This window comes from Passer montanus, unplaced genomic scaffold (assembly GCF_014805655.1).
Source record: "Passer montanus isolate IOZ18808 unplaced genomic scaffold, ASM1480565v1 scaffold185, whole genome shotgun sequence".
Lineage (NCBI taxonomy): Eukaryota > Metazoa > Chordata > Aves > Passeriformes > Passeridae > Passer > Passer montanus.
Window position 1 is genome coordinate 411,627 of NW_024365937.1, and position 6,000 is coordinate 417,626.

The window sequence follows — 6,000 nt, forward strand, 5'->3', positions numbered from 1 at the left end:
AAGGGAATGGCTAAAAATGTTTTGAATCTTGAGGATTTGGATTAAGCTTTGTGTAAAGCAGTTGGTTTGAGGTTTGTCTCTGCTGAATTAGCTCACTATATAGTAGGGTATGGTTGTGTTCGAGGGTCCCAGGACGAGGGAAGAGATGAGAATCTTGAGAATGACTTTATATTGCTATACTAAAACTATACTAAAAGGAATAGAGAGAAAGGATACATCAGAAAGCTAGAAAGGACAGGAATGGAATGATAAAATCTTGTGACTGCTCAAGGCCTTGACATAGGTGGCTGTGATTGGTCATCTGTAGCCATGATATTTTATGAAAAATCCTCTGCTAGGATTTTTCCCGTCCTGAGGAGCTGAGAGCCTCAGGAAAGAAATGTAAACAATAACTATCTGCTGCTGTGGAATGCAACAGGCACAATAGGACACTTCTGTCTATCACGGAGGTCCCAATGCAGGCTCAGGCAGGTGATCCCACATCCTTCAGTGCAGGCATCCAGTCTTCACTTGTCCTGGGTTGACTATATGATGCTTTTATCCCCAATCGTCTTGTTCTGTTTAGGTTTAATAAACAGGTTTTTTCCCACTTTTTTCTCCAAGGAGGTATTTTCTCCCGAACCGGTTGTGGGAGGAAGGGGCAATTGAATCTGCTTTTGTAGAGAAGCCCCTTTGGGGGTTATCTCCCAAACTTGCCCTAAACCAGGACAAATATTGTTAGTGGCACCCAACATGGGGCTCGAGAAAGTGGAAAAAACCCTTTATTGATTTCAGGTTGGTTGTGCTTGCCGTGTAGTAGGTTAAAGTAACCAGCAGCCATGTTACTTGAATTTGTAATGTCTCTTGGGGAGGCCTTTATGTGGCTCTGGTCTCTAGACCTTTTTGAGGTTTCAATACCATTCTGGTCACTAGGATTATTGTCCCTATCATGTAGTTTTTGCGGTAAGGGGGCACAGATTGGAATAGCTATTGTGCCGACCTCGGTGATAATGATTTATAAGGCGTTTACAAAGATACTGGCGTCTGTTTACGATATGTATGGTTTATGGTTTCTTCGTCCTACCCTGCATCCCAGTTCTAGCAGTATGTTTTGGGAATTTATTAGTAATTGCACCCAGCTGATTAGAGGAGGAGCAGGGAATGAGGCTTTCCAGCCTTGCCTTGCCTTGCCTTTGAATCTGTTACATCACTTTTTGAGAATGTTCAGTTTCCCCTGAGTGTTAAAGAGACCATCTTTCTGGTATTTAATCTGGTAAGCTTCCTCTATATGGTCTGCAGCTTCTCTGGAATGAGGGCTGAGATGTCTAGAAGAGCTGAGGAGACCCCTGACCCAGAAGTAGACCCAGGTATGGAGAATCCTGAGTGATGTGGAGAATGGGAAAATATGGGCCAAACCCTGAAGGAACTTTCTGACCCTGTAGCCTGGGATTTTCCATGTGAACAAATTCAGAACCCAGCTGAGGTAGGGAAATACCTAAAAGAGAAGTGCCACGATGACTCTAAAGAGAAAAGACTCATTGCAATAAGCTGGGCCCTGGCCTATGCTTATCGCACACTGCTAGATACTGCAGGGCAGCAGACAGAGGAAGGGGAGCAGGGAGATAAATCAGCAGCTACCCCAGCTACTCAGGCTGTAGCTAAAACACAGTAAGCCTAAGCCACTGGCAGTTGCAGCAGGAAAGAAGCACACAAGGAAAACTAATCGGCCAGTGACCGACAATGATGATGCAGGGGAAGGACCCTCAACAGCAATTACTGATAAAAAAGCCACAGTTAAAGCAACTGAGACAACAGCAGAAGACACTATTGAGTCCTATTCCCTGAAGGACCTGCGTGGCCTAAGGAAGGATTACACCTGACGATCTGATGAATCCATAATTAGTTGGTTAGTCCGTCTCTGGGATGCTGCAGGTGAGGCTACAGTTTTGGACGGTAGTGAAGCAAGGCATTTGGGATCCCTGTCACATGATCCTGTCATTGACCAAGGCATGATGAGGGGGGCTAACCCTCACAGCCTCTGGGCACGGGTCCTGGGAAGCATAGCACAAAGACACCTGTGTGCTGATGATCTCTATATGCAGCAAACCCAGTGGAAAACCATAGAACAAGGGATTCAATGCTTGAGGGAAATGGCAGTGGCAGAGATTGTCTTCTCAGATGACATAAACACTGTAAATCCAGACTTGGTACCATGTACATCCGTGATGTGGTGAAAACTTGTACGACTTGGGCCACACGAATATGCTTCTGCTTTAGCTATAATGAAGCAGGACGACAGTGAGGAGACTGTGCTAGACATGGCAAAGAAGCTCCGAGCATATGCAGATGCTGCACATGGCCCAACACATGCCAGAATCGCTGTGGTGGAAACACGTCTGCAGAGATTAGAGGACAAGATAGAGGAGAATCATAAGAAGCTCAGAGAGGAGATTAAAGAAGACCTTCTCCAAATCTCAGCAGTACAGATCAGAGGTTCTGGTACCCAACACAGATGTTCCCCAGGTGGAGAGAGAAGGTACACCCCACGAGCTGAGCTGTGGTTCTTCCTGCGCGATTGTGGAGAAAACATGAGGAGACGGGACGGGAAGCCAACTGCTGCTCTGGCCCAACGGGTTTGTGAACTGAGGACTCAGAGAGGAAGTTCCAAAAGGGAAGCAGCTCCAGTGGCCCGTAACCAAACTGCCACATATGATGATGATGCCAATATTTTCGATCCCCTTGAAGGAACCTCCAAGACATATGCCCAGGGAAAGAAGGATAACCAGGCTTAGAGGGGCCCTGCCTCTAGCCAGGTAGAGGCTAGGGAAAAGCGTGTTTTCTGGACGGTGTGGATTCGTTGGCCTGGCACATCGGAACCACAAGAGTATAAAGCTTTGGTCGACACTGGTGCACAGTGTACCATAATTCCATCAAGACACATGGGGAACCAAACTGCCACATATGATGATGATGCCAATATTTTCGATCCCCTTGAAGGAACCTCCAAGACATATGCCCAGGGAAAGAAGGATAACCAGGCTTAGAGGGGCCCTGCCTCTAGCCAGGTAGAGGCTAGGGTAAACCATGTTTTTTGGACATTATGGATTTGTTGGCCTGGCACATCTGAACCACAAGAATATAAAGCTTTAGTTGATACTGGTGCACAGTGCACATTAATCCCATCAAGACATGTGGGGGCAGAATCTGTTTCTATTGCTGGTGTGACAGGGGGATCACAGGATTTTATTTTGGTGGAAGCTGAGTTGAGCCTGACTGGAAATGAGTGGAAGAAACATCCTATTGTGACTGGCCCAGAGGCCCCATGTATTTTGGGCATAGATTATCTCCAAAGTGGGTATTTCAAAGACCCAAAGGGACTCAAATGGGCATTCGGAATAGCTGCTGTAGAGACAGAGGGTGTCAAGCAATTGAATGCCTTGCCTGGACTATCAGAAAAACCATCTGCAGGAGGACTCCTGAGGGTGGAAGAGCAACAAGTGCCAATTGCCACCTCGACAGTGCACCGCCAACAATACAGAACTAATCGAGATGCCGTGATCCCCATCCACAAAATGATCCGTGAGCTGGAGAGCCAAGGGGTGGTTAGCAAGACCCACTCACCTTTCAACAGCCCCATCTGGCCTGTGCGTAAATCTGAAGGAGAATGGAGATTGACTGTGGACTATCGTGCCTTGAATGAAGTGACTCCACCACTGAGCGCTGCTGTGCCAGACATATTAGAGCTCCAGTATGAGCTTGATGTGGCAGAAGGTGCCTGGGGAGACTCGAGGCCGACCACTAGGATTTTGGAGTCAAAGATACAGAGGGTATGAAGCCAAACTGTACTCCAACAGAGAAGGAAATTTTAGCAGCCTATGAAGGAGTCCAAGCTGCTTCAGAGGTAATAGGCACTAAAGCACAACTCCTCCTGGCACCCTGATTACCAGTACTGGGGTGGATGTTCAAAGCAAAGTCCCCTCTACCCACCATGCCACCAGTGCTACATGGAGTAAGTGGATCACCTTCAGGTGTCATTTCTTTAAAAGGATCAAAGTCAAGCCACCAGGTACTTTTGGCAACATTCCAGGGCCTCCGAGCCCCCCAAGGGTTGTCTCGGTAGTTCTGGACATCTGGAGTGATGTACTGAGTTCCCACAACAGCTGGGCATGTGGGGACAAGTCTGGGCATGTCCTGAGCTCCAGTGCTTGTGGCTGGAGCTTGCTGTTGATGCAAGGGTCATTCCTCAGGCCTTCCTGAGCTGGACAAACCTTTAGCGCAAGGTGAAGGAAGGAGTGGGTCCTGATGGAGAGTTTTTAATCCAGAGTTTTTATTTTGGGCCACATGGCCTCTGAATCCTGCAACAGCTCCAACAAAACTCCAGACTGCATGGTGTGCTTACCCTTTTACCTGGAGAGAGGAGGAGGGAACACAGGGACCACCAACCAGGTATGGGGGGAGGGGGGAGGTCTCAGGTGAGAGGGACACCTGGATGGGCCAATGGCCCCCCAGGGGGTGGAGAGCATATTTTAAACCTGCCTTCTGGAATTTCTGGGTTGACAGACAGTGCCCAGCAGGGGTCAAGGGTGGGGAAAGGAGAGGTTGTGATTGGCACACCACCTGGGGAAGGAAACTTCAGGGGAGGGACTGGGGAAACTGAGGCACACCACAACGCAACAGGTTTGCTTGTTCCAGCCTGATTTAGCTAGTGCAGATGTCACTGCTATATGCATAAACTAAATACAGTCTAGTAGGGGTTTGTAATTAGTTTGTTTATAGGAGCACTTACAGGAACAGTTTGGTTCAGCTAGGGCTGATCAATCAAACTTCAGCTGAAGAAACCCCAGAGAGACTCTTTCTTTCCACCTGACCTGCTGGGACACAGATTAGAAAATATTGATAACACCAGCAGCTATTTATTGCTGCTGTGTGTGTTTAATGTCCTTCGTGCCTGCTTGGGTGAAACAGGGAGAGATTGCTTTTTTTCAGCTTAGTTGTAATGCTGCTTCTTTTACAAATGCACCTTTGCCAAGAGAAAAAAAAACAAAAACAACTGAAAGCCTAATAAAATGGAAGATTATGTAGATGAAAATGTCTAAGCCCTTGGGCCCTGACCACAGCATTGAATTGCTGAATTGGCAGAGCCTGAAAACCTTTGTCTCATAGTTCTGACCTAGGGTTATTCCTTTAAATGCCTTCTCCGAGGTCATTTTCCCATTTCCCATTTTAGCATCCCTCTAGTGTTGCAACTGAAGGAAGCTTAAAGCCTGTCTGCTCTTGAAGTGTTGCTTGCTAAAGGAACAGAAGTGAGATCAATACTCATCCTGAGGATCAGCACCAGCCAGGCTGGAATGATGTATAGATGTTGTTTCTGGTGCATGGTACCCAAATGATGTTGTTTCTGGTGCCTCACAGGTGGGAGCAGTGTTTTCAGGAGTGTATGTTCCACATGCACCTCTTCAGTTTTATTTTGCTGATGGGCAGTGCCAGGTGCAAGGAGTCCTGGGTTCCTGGTTTCACTCCTCACCAGTGGAAGGCAACAACACATTGTCCTTGAGGAAGCTTCTTCTTAAGTGCTCCTTATGCTTGGATGTAGCTGTCATAGTTTGGATGATCACTTGGTGTGACAGTGGCTGCCTTGCAGGTCCCTGTGGGTGTACCCTACATTCTGGGTGCCCATGACAGGCACAGGTGAAGGTACTTTGTCCTCTTGGCACCATGACAGGTTGAGCTTCACAAAGCTCTTCTGCCTGATCAGGAGTTGAGCTGGTCCCTGTGGTTAGAGACAGAGTTAGTGGGAGATCCAGCTGATGTACTTTGTGGAGGATGAGCAATTTACATAAGTTGCATAGCAGGTCAGAGGAGAAGTAAAGGACATGGAGTTTCTTACTTCTAGGGGCAAGCTTGTACCCATGGTACATGCTGTAAAGCCAGATCCTGCCTTATACCACACTGATCTATGCTGGATGACAGCCTGAGCCTATAACAATCTAAACCAATGATTTTAAATGACAATTTGAGCCA